Genomic DNA, 16,185 nt, shown 5'->3' with positions numbered 1-16,185 from the left:
TTTTTCATTGTTTTTCTGAACTTAACTTTTGACCTTTGCAGCAGTTCTGGACTCATGGCTTTCATACCATACTGAGTCCCTCTCTTGTCCTATAGGCAAAAATGTACTATGTAATATTCGCCTACTGTCCTGTCAGAAAGAGTCTTGTTCATAAGGACTCTAGTTTAGAAGGTGTCTCTCTTCTGTTCAGTGACCCCTTGACATTTGTTACTGGCAATCACTAGGTATATTTGGTTTTTAGGTACTTTTTACTAAAAATCTTCTTCAGCAAGTAGCTCACCTAAGGCCATGTATGTACCTAGTGGTCTCCTGCCATCATCCATCTTTCCTCCCACCCTTTACAGTTTATCCTTGTATAGGTTTGGTCTTCCTGATTTCTCTTCTATTCTCCTTCCTCTGACAATATAGTTGTCAGGATTTTGCTTTCTTTCATACTTAAATCTTTTCTGCCCCATTGTAGTCTGTGCTAGAATCAAACCCTGGTTCAACCCCATTGCCTTTTCCCCTGGGTCTTCCTTCTGCACTCAGAGCATTCATGGAAGAAATGCCACAAAACATTTACTACATCTTTTCTGTCTTTGTTCCCCGGTTAACAACTCTTCTCCCATTTAGTGGATTTTCCCACCTTGACAATCAATCACCTTCTCACTATCTTCAAGACTCCCCACCCTGCAGCCAGCATTTTCCTTGTTCCACACATAGTCCTCTCAGCCTCCCAAGAGGAACCTGACCAAACAGAGTGCCTTTGCATTGCTTTTGTCTTCCTCTTCTTAAACTATTAAATTTACCTATTAAAAACAGATGTTTCTTGACTGCCTTTTCCCTAACCCCTTTACTTGTTCCAATGACCTTACTGTGTAGCCTATCTTCCTCATGCTCATTTTATCTTTCCTTTTTACTGCTTTCACTACAGAGAATTGCTTTTTGGCATGTTTTTCCTCACAAATGCATCTTTGTCTTTTACCTCTGAGACATCCTTTTTCTGCATCATTGCAGATGCAAGTGATCTATCTTTTAGGTTTGTAATCTAGGTTTAATCTTTAATTTACAGTGCTTTTTAACATTGACATGTAAAACATATTTTTAAATGTGGCAGATTCTTTTTCAGTGGTGGTGGGAGCTTGCAGAGCACAGCAAAGATAGAGTTTTATTGTCCATTTAAATTCTTAAAGCTTTGCCATCTTACAGTTCAGTTGCTGTGGCATCATGTTGTCTGTTCCTGTCAAAGGCAGTTTTGCTCTGCCAGTATGCATGTAGAAGGCTGTTGCTAAGGTCATTTTCCTAGTCCATCACTTTGACTTTCACACTCTGCAATTGCTCTCCCCTTCTGTGTTGCATCAGACAAAGTACTTTTTTAACTTTCCAAGCTCTTCAGGTCTTATTGCAGTATCAAGCTGTCATTTCCCTCCTCCAGGTGATCTCTGAGGCCAACTTTCATCACATGCATGTTCAATTCTGAACTGCATACATTCAGGCATCGAGTGACACCTCCACCTATCTTTTATTTCCTACAATCTTCCATAGAACTCTGTGTTATTCCCTTTCAAAGCACCGCTTAAACCACCATTCTTCTTTGATGTGGTGCTCACAAAAGTGGAGATTGCGGGGCTTTTGGTGTACTGAGATCAGAAGCCAAGCACACCCACAAATGTTGCCTCATTGTTTTCCTTTACTCCTCCCATCTGTCTCTGTCCATCTGTTTTGTCATATAGTTTAATTCTAGTCTCTCTGAGCAGAAAACAGGCTTATATGTCCACAGCACCACTACCTACAGCACTTGACACTGGCATCCTGAACTGTGACTAAAATTCAAAGATGAAGGCCATATGATAATGCAAACAAGTAAAAGAAAAGTAGATGTAATTATTAGAAGGATTTTAGCAATATCTTGCTGACTTTTTTTTTTTTTTCCTGATGATGAGAGTGTTCATGATTTTTTAAAAATTTCTTCTTGTCTTTTTCCTAGTAGTTTAGAAAAATTACTGTTGGGTTTTTTGTCACAACAAACTAATCAACATTAATTTGTGTGTGTGAATTCTGGCAGAATTTTTCCATCAACTGTTCATGAACATTTTCTCTAAAACAGTCTGTAATGTGCTGACACAACAAGTGTTAAAAGGACACATTAGCATTCCTGCCAATAATGACAAGAGGGAGTTAATCCATATGTTGATATGTTGTCAGTCAAAAGCAAACTGAAAAATAAATTTATCTTTAGGCAAAAAATAAAAGGGACATTCTTTAATATTTTTTTTGTTTGTTTCACTGTTGTCTCCAGCCATGACTTTGTGTGGCTAGTGTGCATAAAAATAAATACCATGGCTCATGGTAGATATGTTGTGGTCTATGTGTTAGGAAGGTAAATTCAATTTGTGTCTCTTTTTCTGAAAGCTGTTTTTCTAATTTCATTGTCTAATATGAGGAAGCAGAGAGGACAATAGGTAGCTTGGTGTCCTTTCTTCTGCCATTTTCTCAAAGCCTTCAGCGGAGATCCATATGCTTACTATGCCATTTCTACACACAGTTACTTTCCCTGTCCAAATGTCAGGGGCAGAAATGTGTTAGGGACCCTGACTAGAATGTAAAAGCAGCAAAGCAGCACTTTTAAGGACCAAACTTTCCTACGGGCTATACAAAACATACTGGTATTTTAAGCAACTGAGGTTTTAAAATTATTATTTTATTATTTTATTTTGATGTGGAATATCAAGGTTTGAATTTCTAGTTTTTCCAACATTTGCACCTCTCTAGATGGCTACTGTGTTCTCCTAAAATGCCTTACTGAATATCAAGAGACATAATCATATCTTTAAAAGATTTGCTGAATTGAGAAGGTAGCTTTATTCATGAAGAGTTACGATAATCTTTCATGTGTGTGCCCTGGTTAACAAGGTATTTTGATAGAATTTTCTCCTGATATATAGTGTCAGAGCCCCTAATGTCCCTAACCTCTGAAACAATTTCTAGCCCAGATAATGAAAGTCAGTGTCTGCATGTCATTTGTGTCTTCGAAAATGTCCCCTGAAGCCCAGCAATACAGTGGAGTGTTGTTTTGATACTGACTGCTCAGAAGAACAGTCAGTCAATGGTTTGACATTTTCTAATCTGGATGCACGAGATAAGTCACTTAACAAAGCCCAGTGAGCTCACTATAATGGCAAATATAAAATAATTTTTTCTTTTCATATAACCAGGTGTTGTACAGAGTTGGATTTGGTACTGCATTACTTGGGTAACTTTGGAAAGTGCTATCTCTTTCACCTTAATTTGTATATGTATATGCGAAGCTTCTAACTAATTAATATCTCTGCTAGCTCCACTGTGCAAAAAGTTTCCCTCTATCAGACAATAACTCAGTCACAATGTATAAGCATTTGTAATTCTAATGCCCAGAAAATACAGTACAGGCACTGCCATAAAAAACCTGATGGAATTACTTAGCCAGACCACTTCTTGTTTGCATTAAAAAAAAAAAATCTAATTTATAAAAAATATCTATCTTTCTGTATTAATTCATTGCAGGCCTCTTTGGACCTAAAAGTTCTTAAGCAGAAAGTATGATTTGCTCTTGATAGAAAGTATGAACTGTTGCAATTCCCCTCTTTCCTCCCTCTCTCCATTCAAGTGTCTGTATCCAACACTGCTGGTCAGTACCCCAAATGTATGAGAGGAAGTGGTAATAAATCCTAAATTGGGAAGTTACAGATAGATGTGGTTAGGTGTAAAGTTTCATCTTCACCTCCTCAGTTAGTGGTAGGAGTTTTCCTTGTTCATTTTTAATGCATTAGGATAGAATTAAGAGAAACCCTGAACCCAGTTCAGTGGCATATTTCCTCCCTGACGTCAGTGAGACCTCACTCTCAGATTTCGCTGTAAAAGTCTGCTCTATCTGTTTCTCCTTCAGAAAGTAGGCCAATCATCTCTTGAGTCACCAGCAGTAGCAGAAATAACTTCTAAGGTTAACCAAGGAATTTTATGGAACACTTGCTGCTTTACCGGTTTCTATTGTAGTCCTGATACTGATAGCGAACAAGATACATAGCACTTATTGGGTGAAAGGCAAGATGCTTGGATGTGTCATCGTTTTATTATTACAGGTAGCTTGTGACATACAAACAAGTATACAATAGGCAACAGATGAAAAAGTAACAATGCAGCCCTCTAATGGTAAAAGTGAATGCTAACATTTCAAAGAACTAATAATAATACCATGAAAGAAATATTTTTATAAATCATATAAAATGTAGTACCCATAATCCTTTCTCTGGTACCACTGATAGCAACTGGATTAAAGTAAAGAAGGTGTTAAATCCAAACAGTGGATGATGATGAATCCCAAAGCACAGCAAAAACATGCAGCCCTGATCTTAAAGGCCAGGAGAACAGAAAGAGGCAGGAGAAACGTGAAGGATGCAACGCTTTCTCTGTGATTGCTCTCCATAACTGCATAGCTCACTAACTTGCACTGTGCTTTGGGGGCTCCTTTGCCTGGTTTCAAAAAAATCGTTGCTCTATTGGGGACATCATTCTTTCCTAAGCTACACCGGGGTCTGACTTTGACCTGATTCCTATATTTGAGTGCTGATGACTGAGCCTAAAGCTGCTTTTGTCATTGACTGTACTTACGGTAATGCCCTACAGTTTCCAAGGCAGTGATCCTGTGGTGCTATAAAAGCAGCAACTGAGACTAAGGGATTTTATTCTCTTCATGAACTTTCGAAAACAGAGTTGTGTTCAATTAATTAAAATGGGAGATAGTTGGCTGCAGGAAGTACACTGGGAGAGGTTCCTGGCTCTGTTCTTCATCCAGATCTCTGATCTGTTTGCTTGTCACGCATGCTCACTTTTTCCCTTGTGGAACAGTCCAAGGTTGGGGAGAAGCTATGTGAGGAACTGGCTGAAGATATGCACTAATAAAATTGTTTATGTGGAATTATTTCTGTTGTTATCTAGGGATAAAAGCTCAGTGTTAGGGATTTACTTCTCCCTGCAGAATTTTCTGCTGGTTTTCTATTTCATGTCCTTCGCATGGGTCTGTCCCTGACTGAAGGACTACAATCAGTAATGAAGTCCTGGCTGTCTAACAATCAAAGCTAAGAGCCTCATCACTATCCCAATAACTACATTCTGCTCTAATGCCCCCATGGCAGCCTCAGTAAGTCCGACAGGTTGATATGGAAACAGTGTTGTGGTTTAACTCCAGCTAGCAACTAAGCACCACGCAGCCGCTCACTCACTCCCCCTGCCCCAGCGGGATGGGGGAGAGAATTGGAGGAGTAAAAGTGAGAAAAACTCCTGGGTTGAGATAAGAAGAATTTAATAATTGAAATAAAGTAAAATAGTAATGATAATAATAACAATATAATAATAATAGTAATAACAATATACAAAGCAAGTGATGCACAATGCAATTGCTCACCACCCGCTGACTGATACCCAGACAGTTCCCGAGCAGTGATTGCTGCTCCCTGGCCAAACCCCCCAGTTTATATACTGAGCATGATGCCATATGGTATGGAATAGCCCTTTGGTCAGTTTGGATCAACTATTCTGGCTGTGCCCCCTCCCAGTTTCTTGTGTACGGGGCAGAGCATGGGAAGCTGAAAAGTCCTTGACTAGCATAAGCAGTACTCAGCAACAACTAAACCATCAGCGTGTTATCAACATTCTTCTACTAAATCCAAAACACAGCACTGTGCCAGCTAGTAGGAAGAAAATTAACTCTATCCCAGCTGAAACCAGGACACACAGGCTACTTCCCCTCTTACCTCGTATTTATGAACAAGGAATTTAATGTAATTTCTATGTTTAAATCCAGATCTCCTTCTACCAGAAAGCTTACGGCTGTGTCATAGCTGGCCAACAGAGACAGCCAGTGTTTCATATAAAGATAATATATATACTACATAAAAAAAACATTATTATCACTTTTCGCTCTTCCTATCTGCTATGGAATCCACATATTACATCACACAAATACCTTTTAAGTTCTTTGTAGCAAAGGCCTTCTTTTCCCTTGTGTTTGTAGAACGGAGCACTGACCCTTCACTGATATGACCGGGTGCTACTACTGTGCATGCTTTTGCAGCTAAATACATGAATGAAGGGCTAAATTCTGCTCTTACTCAAAACAATGAGTAAATGAAGCTGTTTCAAATTTGGGCAATGTTTTAATACATTCATATTTTCAGCTGAAGGTATAATTTGCTTTCTATACAGTATAAGCTGTTTCAGGGCTGATGTAGAATCCAGGATATTTATTTAGTCTACTCTTTGAATCCAGACTTTTGTGTGAACCCTGATTATTTTGGGGGCTGTTACAATTAGAACTGCACATAGAATCTCAAAAGCATTACTGAAGCTCTTTAGTTAAACCATGACTTAATAAAATGTACAATTTTGCATAGGACACAATAGTTTTGGACCAGTTTGCCTGTTTTCTAGAATGGGAAGAGACAGCAAATAAGAATATTATTCTAATTAGAAGCAACTCCAGAAATAACTCCATTAGAATTGCATCAGTGGCATTTCAGTGCATCTTTCAGCTACTCTGAGCTTGAAATACAAGACAGACAGGCTTCTGCAAAACAGCTACTATTGACATTTCTTCACTTTATAATTGAAAAGAAATTCAGGCCAAATAGATCATATTTACATATGTGAGTGATACTAACAGTGACACTAAAGACATGGAATTTGTCATACTTTCCCACAGTATGCCATGTACTATACTATAGACTGCTTCTTTTTCATCTCTCTCATATTTCTAATAGTAAGGATTGCATTTTCATTCAGAATCATTTAACATGACTATGGCTGTATTATCTGTAAGCAATTGTTATTAGGAAAGCAAATTAGGTTTTTTTCTTTAATGTTTTCCAAAGCAGTTTAGCAGTTGCAAAGATGAGAAGATTACATACATATTATATGGATCATATCTGGAGAACTAGTGATTTGCATATCTATTATTTGTATTTAAAATAGTTGATCTATAGGGTAGAAGGGCCTTGACATGACAGCTTATGGTTTCATCCTCTCAAGAAATTGTTCTCCATTCATTTCAATTGTGAATGACGATTTTCCATGGATACTTAATGCTAAATTTCTCTCTACTGACTGTGTGTCAGTACCTCAAATACCTTGCAGTCCTTTCCAGATCGGGGACTTACACAGAGCTGTATATTATAGTTTGTCTTCCCAGCTGCTGATATACAGTGCGCCATATTTTATTCCAGAGGTGACAAATGTACTATGCTGTATACAGAATCCCATAGATTCCTTCCATTATATGAACTCATTTTTGTGAGAGGCAAAGTCTATCAATTCCTTACATTTTTACTCTTATAAGCATAATTATAATTAGGTGTCACGGTTTAACTCCAGCCAGCAACTAAGCACCACACAGATGCTCACTCACTCCTGTGGTGGGATGGCGAGAGAATCAGAAGAGCAAAAGTGAAAAAACTCGTGGGTTAAGATAAAGACAGTTTAATAGGTAAAGCAAAAGCTTCACACGCAAGCAAAGCAAACCAAGGAATTCATTCACTACTTCCCATGGGCAGGCAGGTGGTCAGCCATCTCCAGGAAAGCAGGGCTCCATCACGTGTAACAATGACTTGGGAAGACAAATGCCATCACTCCGAATGTCTCCCCCTTCCTTCTTCTTCATATAGCTTTATATGCTGAACATGATGTCATATGGTGTGGGATATCCCTTTAGTCAGTTGCGGCCAGCTGTCTGGGCTGTCTCCTCCCAATTTCTTGTGCACCCCCAGCCTACTCGCTGGTGGGGTGGGGTGAGGAGCAGAAAAGGCCTTGACTCTCTGTAAGCACTGCTCAGCAGTAACGAAAACATCTCTGTATTACCAACACTGTTTTCAGCACAAATCCAAACCATAGCCCCATACTAGTTACTATGAAGAAAGTTACCTGTATCCCAGCCAAAACCAGCATGTTAGGCCAAATTCCTCTGCCTCAGTTGTATTCACTGGAGAAACTTACGTTGGGAACTTCATAATGCTAAGTGCTCTTAACAGTAATAAAGCCAACTTTAAATATCAGTCCAGACCTGATGCACTCTTTGGAAATATCTCTATCATTCCACTGATTTTACAGGGAACGCAGAGAACTTAAGCTCTAAATTTAGACATTTCAATTAAGGGCCGCAAATGGGGTGAATCCAGGCTTAAATTCCTGAACTTTTGATAAAGATGTTTTCCATTGCCATCTTTGTTTCTTTGAAGGCCTTCCTTAGTGGAAGAAAATTGTCTTGACACCATGAACTGTACGGTCTACAATACATAACTTAAAAATGGTTGCAATATAACTTAAGTTAAATTTGGTTTTAGGGTTCAGGACACTTGGGATGCCAAACAGACTTTTTCACCTTTGTTTATAAACAAAGTAAATCTTTATGGGCAACTTGTAACAGCTGAAAAAATAAACATCACCACCCCCCCTCCTCCTTGCCCCCCTCCGAAAACAAGCAAAGTTTATATTATTAAAACACAGAGGCACTACTTCTGGCTCTTGACAATATTCATGAATATGCTATGTTGTTTCCAAAAAACCTCCTGTCCCAGTTGATGATGCAGCAGCTTTTTCAGGAGGAACAGCACTTAGGAATGGATTCTTCAGTCTCCTCATATCATCATATATGAGAGGTCCTCCTTTTTGCTACCTGGTCTCACTAAGTCACAGGAATCAGTTTGGTCAAATATAATTTGTAGTTTGGATTTTTCACTGTGGAAAAGTATAATTTGAGCTGTAAAAATGCCAGACATGTAATACCTCTCTCTTCTTTCCCTTCTTTGCAAAGGTGAATCAAATAGACAAAGAGCAGCCTGACACTTCATGGTCTCAAAATGTAAATGAAGTATCAATGTATTTTCAATAACCTGCACTGACATTTAGATAGAAAACACCTGTAATTTCCTTCACAGAGAAATATTTAATTTCCTTACAAGTAACAGTATAGGGCTTTTTCATGTGCTTTGCCATTTCTCTTAGAAAGTGATTATTACAAATTGTGCTGTCATTTCTATGACTTTTAAAGGTGTTTTCTTTTGTCTGTTTTCTTTTGGCTTCATCTTTGCTCTTGTGGTCCCATTTCATTTGTTACATTTTAAAGAATCCTACTAATCAGCTGGAAGCTATATAAACACTGATTGCAATGAAAGCCATATCCCATTTTTATGGCATCTGAGAGACTATTTTCAGGAACCCATCTGCAGAGGTGTGCTGGAATACAAACACAGGAGACCTTCTTCCCCATCACACCACAGTGACCTACAGAGGATGAGATCCTTTATAAAGAGAAAGGAAGGGGACATTACATTGGGATATCTTCTTGATAAAGCTCAGTACTCTGCACCAGTTTACCCTTTGCCCACAGAGATGAAAGGAATTTGTTTACTCATTAAATACTGGGGACAAGGAGAAGTTCTGCCCAATGAAGGTTTTGGGAGGACTCAGACCAGCTAGTGATGCCACACTTGGAGACCAGCCTGCCCACAGCAGGAAGGGAAGACATAGTGGCTACCGCCTCGTGGTATATCCTCTGTATATGGACGGGAAAGAAGCAGTAGCTGCTACTCTGTCAGGTTCAGCAAATATTGGGGCAACATGACCAGCTGTGGTCAGATCAACAGCAGTTTCCACAGAAACAGCCGGAGAACCAAAAACCCTGTTTGAACATCAAATATTCTTCAGACTAACAAGAGAGATTCTGCTCCTTAAAGAGCAGTCTGAACTAGTTGGGTGAAGACTGTCAGATATTACATGGAAGGGCAGCTAACGAAAGCCTGGTTTTGGAAATTCTGAAAGATGATCTGAAGTATCACTTTTGGACACATGTGAAGATATCTTGTATTGCTGCTGTTTTCTTTGCTGCAGAGCAAGTTGCTAGGAAGTAGCAGCATTTACATGAAATGGAAATAATTTTTGAATCCCTAACTGAATGACTGTTTATCTTGCAAAGTGCCATTTGGGATGTGACAAAGCAAAATATTTAAGGCACACCTAAGGAAATAGGAAGATGAAACCTCTTCTTAATAAGGTAAGAGATTTAAATGATATGTACCGGTCCTACCATTGACAGTACAAGTAAACTCCTTTCTAAGATTAGTAGGATAAAAACTGATTAGTCCTAATTGAGTTTCCAGCAGACACAGTCTCCTTAATTGATCTCTTGTGTAACAAGACATTTCACAGAATTAAATTATCACCTGTATGTGCAAACATGTTTAATAGGACCAACTGTGCTCACTGAAATGCCTAATGCTTTGAAACTCAGAGGGTACCATGGAATTAATTTTGTATATAGACATCTATGGAAATTTAAGGCAGTCCTCTTATAAGCATGTGAAAAAGGGTGAATCTTAGTGTATCTGAATGAAAGAATTCTCATATCCAGCAAAATAATGTATGAGATAATAGAAAAAAATCCCACCGCTAAGGAAGCCAGCTGAGACCCTGAAATTGTACCTGCAATATGGTTCACTAGAATTATTACACATAAGAGGAGGCCAAATCCCAAACCAGCCCTCTGCTATTTATCACTGTAGCCTTCTGTGTCACCAGGATGTCACAGATCTACTGCTATGAACACAGATCCACATGAATGAACGTTTTTCTCACCATAAGTTACAGGTCTGTTGAATGAAGAGTGAGTCTGATTCAGCTCTAAGGGGGTGGAAAGGAAAAAGGAAGGTGTGTAATTGAGTCTGAGGCAGCTATCCTCACTCTGAGGGAGGAAAACATGCAAGAGGAAAAGCAAGAAAGAGAACTGGGGGAACTACAGGCTGGTGAATCTAACCTCATTTTTTGGGAATACATTGGAGTAAATCCTTGTGGAAAACTTTTGCAGGCACATGAAATACAAGAAGGTGACTGAGAACATCCAGGATGGATTTAGCAATTGAAAGCACAACTGATCAACTTGATTTGTTTTCCATGAGGCGATGACTTGATCTATGGACAAGGAGATAGAGTAGCAGATGGTTTTTTACCTTGACTCCAGCAAGTTTCTCAGCATGATATTTCATGTTGCTAAGTTGAAGAGGTATGTTTTGGGTAGATGGAGTATAAGGTGGATGGAAAATTGCTGGATTGTTGGCCTGACGAACTAATGGTCAGAGCTTCAAAGTCCAACAGGCAGCTGGATACCAGTAGCACTACTTGGTGGTTGCTACTGGCACTGATACTATTTAAATTCTTCATTAATTACTTGCAGCATCGAATACCCACCCAACAGGCTGGCAAACAAGAGCAAATTGAGGGAGTGGTTGATGCGCTGGAGAGTAGGGCTGCCATTCTGATGAGCCTTCACAGGCTGGACACGTGGGTCAACAGGAACCTCATGAATTTCAGCAAGGACAAATCAAAGTCCTGCACCAGGCCTGTAATAACCCCATATAACACAATAAACTGGGGACTGGCTAGCTAAAGAGAAGCTATGGAGAAAAGGGTTTAGAAGTCCTGGTGGGCAACAAGCTGAGCAGTAATCACCAGTGTGCTCCTGTGGTGCTGCAAACTGGATTTTATTAACAGGACCATAGACAACAGGTGGAGGGAGAGATTATTCCCTTCTCTGTGTTTGTGTAGCACACTTTTTATTCAACATCTTATGCTGGTTAAAAGCTGTGAGAGTATTAATAAAAATGTGACCTAGATGAATGACAAAGGTGTTTTTCCAATCTGATTACTCAATAGAAAAAGTACCTTTAGTTTGAACACTCCTCCTCTTCATTTATGAGATTCTATTATTTAGGTAGGTATTTATAGAATCATAGCATCATAGAATCGTTTAGGTTGGAAAAGACCTTTAAGATCATCCAGTCTGACCATTAACCTACACTACCAAGTCTACTCTAAGCCAATCAAGGGTAGACTAGACTAAACCATGTCCCAAAGTGCCACATCTACCCGTTTTTTAAACACTTCCAGGGATGGGGACTCCACCACCTCTCTGGGCAGCCTGTTCCAATTCTTGACCACCCTTTCCGTGAAGAAATTTTTCCTAATTTCCAACCTAAACCTCCCCTGGCGCAGCTTAAGCCCATTTCCTCTCGTCCTATCGCTAACTACGTGGGAGAAGAGACCAACACCCACCTCACTACAACCTCCTTTTAGGTAGTTGTAGAGAGCGATAAGGTCTCCCCTCAGCCTCCTCTTCTCCAGGCTAAACAACCCCAGTTCCCTCAGCCGCTCCTCATAAGGCCAGTGCTCCAGACCCTTCACCAGCTTCGTTGCCCTTCTGATTCACAGGGAAAAGACTGGTTAGGAGATATTCTAACAACCAAGGAAAAAAGGGGATTTTGTCACAGAACCTCGGAAAATAGGTCATAAGGCTTGTGCGTTCACACAGAAATGCAGGAAATCTGCAAATTCTTTGGTGCACCTGCTGTATTGACTGGTGTCTGGGCAAGGAAATGGAATCCTCCTCTGATAGGAGAGCCTCTCAGCACAGACATGAAAAGACACATGAAAACTGTCAAAATAAACCCCAGTTATATATACTTCATATCTTTCAATGCTATAAGGAAATGGTTCCTTCCAAAGTTTGCATCTCCCCAAGGAATGCAGTTGATCCATCACCTATGACATGATTACCTCCTGGGTCTCTGGATTGTATCTGATGTTTAGTCAAGTTAGTGGCAAGGTTCGTCACTACTCTTACCACAGCCAGAGTCCCTGTTACAGTGGGTACCAACTTTTCCAATACAATCTTCCCAATGTAGTGGCTCAATAATCAATGATTTTCAGACATATAGCCTAGGACAACATCAGATTCTTTCTCTCTGATCCTACTAGTATCTTTTATACTCCTTCCTTTCATGAGATGTTGATTATGTACTCCTTCATTAATTTATCTCTGAACACTATGTAAACTGGGGTCATAGCCATGGCTTGGTAGAGCACAAAGAAGCAATTGAAGTAGTCAGGAAACAGGATGAGATTCAGGTAGGAGGACCTTCTAGAAACATCAGTGTTTGGTATAGCAATCATCTAGACTGATCTTGGTAAATGCTTTCTGTATCTAGTAAATACCCACAGATGTTTTATAGTTTATGTTAATACACTTAATGTTATTCAGCATCAAAAGAAAAGGGAGTGTAGAAGCAAAGCATTTCCACACACAATAGTTGAAACCTATCCATAACAAAGGTTTAGCAGAGATTACCCACAAAAGGCAATAGCAACTGCAATTCTGTCCCATGGCAAAGATGGCACTATTTTTTCATCCACATTCAGCTTTTCAATTCAGTATCTTCTAGCAGTGCACAGCTGAAGGCTGAACATGAGTCCATAGCTTTTATGAACACTATAACTGGCACAAGAAGAAGGAATCAATATGGCCTTTTCCTCCCCTCTCCCATGGGCCAGTTCAAGGCTTGTGACAGTGATCCAAACTGAAAACCTGAGCTATGTTAATACCTTCTGTTTATTGTTCTGTTTCTTGTTCAGGGGAGGGGACAGTACACGGATGGAGAAGATTAAGGGTATTTGTGAAATAAAGGTCTTAGACACAAGGTGAAGATCCAGCCCCTCTGTTTCACATGAAGTCTGGAAGGAAAAAAAAAAAAGGATAATTTTCAGCATATTTCACTTCTTTCTACTTGTCAAGCTACCAGAGAAAATCTCTGGATTCCCAAAGCCCATTTGTAGGAGAAAAAATTGATGTATCAGGCAGATATACCTAATAGTTTGAGAGGAACAAATGCTATAAGGGCATAAAGTTACGGCAGAAGATACATTTAGAGACCTCACACTTCCAAGGTAGTTCTTGGTAGGCTCCTGGGAGTAAAAACCATTTAAAAGCACCAATTATACAGGGAAATAGAAAAGCTATAGGATCTTTTAGACATAATTTCCTTATAGAAGTTGGTTAGAGATTAGCATTTCTATATGAACTTTGCAATATTTAACAGTTCTTCTCTTGCTGTTCACTAGGTCCATGAGTGATGGTGGTCATTAGTACTTCCCAGCATAACAATATGACTTTAAGTATATATATATACTTACCTCATGTTTTTTATCCTAACATTTCACACGAAACTGTTCTCCTGTGCAAGTTTTGCAGCTCTCTTTCCTCTGCCTGATTTTTTACTCCCTGACTGGATTTCTAGTTCTACATAGGGTGTTTCTTAAAACAGACTTTTATTTTTCTACTGTAATGTGGACCTTCAGTCCTAAGAAAAAAATTATTACCCTGCCAACGCTTTCTGCTATGCCTGTGCTGCACTGGCCACAAAAGTTTTGGTGAAGCTAAGCTCATCTCTCCTTACCCAACTTTAAGTGATCTTGAAACTAGAAAATCTGTTATTACAGAGGACAGTCTATATGACTAAAAAGGGCTTGGTTTAGCCTCATGTGATTTTAGACATTTAAGCAAAGATTCTGCTCAGTAAAAGTTTCCTTCAAATCTGCGCAGAGCTTTAGGGCCTCAGTGGACTGAATCAATGTTTTGCAGGAATCTCTCTCTTTGCATTGACTATAGAGGAGGAATTTGAAGTCACACAACTGATGAATTCCATGCATCAATTTAACCAGAAGGTATCTGGGATAAAGTACAGTGTCTGAAAATTAGGTTATTTTAAATATATGCCCTTAGCATAGAATTTTATTTTAATAACTTCTTTTGCATAACATTTATTTTAAAATAGCTCACTGAACAAATACCCCAAATCTGTCTTTGGAGACGTGCATATACTGGCACTCACTCAGTATGGTGAAAAGAAGAGGGTTATAGACTGAAGAGTGATCTCAGCTGAACATATTGGTGTTTTAAAGGCTTGACTGTTGTCATCCTCCAGTTCCTAAATGGTATAACCCAAATGAAATTGAGCCATAGTTGGAATACCAATAGTGGTGTCATGGTAGATTTCCAACCTCAGGACATACTAAGTAGCAAGAATTCTTAAATCCTGTAGAGGAAGATAAGGCTTCTCCTCAGCACAAAATAATATTCACCTTTACACATATTTTCTTTTCTTTAAAAAAAAAAAAGAAAGAAAAAATAAAAATAAAGAAAGAAAAAAGAAAAAAAAGAATAATAGTTGTAAAAAAATTCTAGCAGAATAGATGGTCTGGACAGAAATTATATTTATTGAGCCAGTAGCCTCCAAACAGTTCCATGCATTATTCCTGCTCCCAATGCGTTACTGAGATGATTCTTCTGAAATGAAAATCATTGAAAGTGACATTAGAAAAACCAGCAGCACACAATAATAACCAGCAGCTAAGCTACTGGGTTCTGAATAAGGATTTCTAATTCTCCATAAGCTCTTCTCAATTCCTCTTAATATGGCCAAAGACATTCACAAATTGGAAAAGCTTCAGCCAATAGAATATGGCTTATGGGCTTACTGTGAGAGAGTCGGCACAGCTTCACAAAGCTCCTTTAAGGCGCTCTCAGGAGACTCTGAAGTGACCAAAGACAGTGGCTTCTCAGACGCTCTTGTCTTTAATAGGTAAATCCAATATTAGTTCATCATCCCTCTAAGAGTGTTTGTGAATCCTCTGGCAGCTGTATTGCTCAAGAAGCCCAGGATTTTTGAAGCAAAGTGGATTTCTAGTGGAACCACATATGAGAAAAGCTGTAGCAATTTGAATGAGAAAAATGAATTTCTCACATACACAAATAATAAACAGTGAATGCTACAGACCAGTGGGTTTGTGAGCACAGGATATGTTGCATTTTGAGGACTCTAAATGTCCTTGCAGAGACTAGTTTCAGTTTAACAGCTGTGTAGCTCTATTGTCAAGGGAGCTATTGTGTTGCTATTGTTGTACAATTTAATTTTTCAGTCCAGATAGGGTATGATCTAGTAATGAACCCTGTTACACAGATATGGTCATTTATATTATAAATGGTGATCATATTATCTCTGTCTGTGAGCCACTTGTACATCACGCAAGGTATTGCACTCTCACAGGATTAAGCATGCTCTCTGTTCCAAATCACTGGCCAACATAATTTATGTCATGGGGCTCCTTTTTGTTCTATTCAGCATCTTCAAACCCCTTTATCTGTTTAGAAGACACTGGCACATTTTCTTCTGTATAGTGTTCTTCCCTCCTAGTTTTTCTAATTTTGTTTGTCTTTTAATTCACATCGATAATTTCAATATAATTAAAAAAAGATGAAGAAAACCAACCGGTGTGAAGCAAAAAATCTAATGA

The sequence above is a fragment of the Pelecanus crispus genome, chromosome 1 (genome assembly GCF_030463565.1).
Source record: "Pelecanus crispus isolate bPelCri1 chromosome 1, bPelCri1.pri, whole genome shotgun sequence".
In the NCBI taxonomy this organism is placed as follows: domain Eukaryota; kingdom Metazoa; phylum Chordata; class Aves; order Pelecaniformes; family Pelecanidae; genus Pelecanus; species Pelecanus crispus.
Note: the sequence above shows the minus strand (reverse complement) of the source record.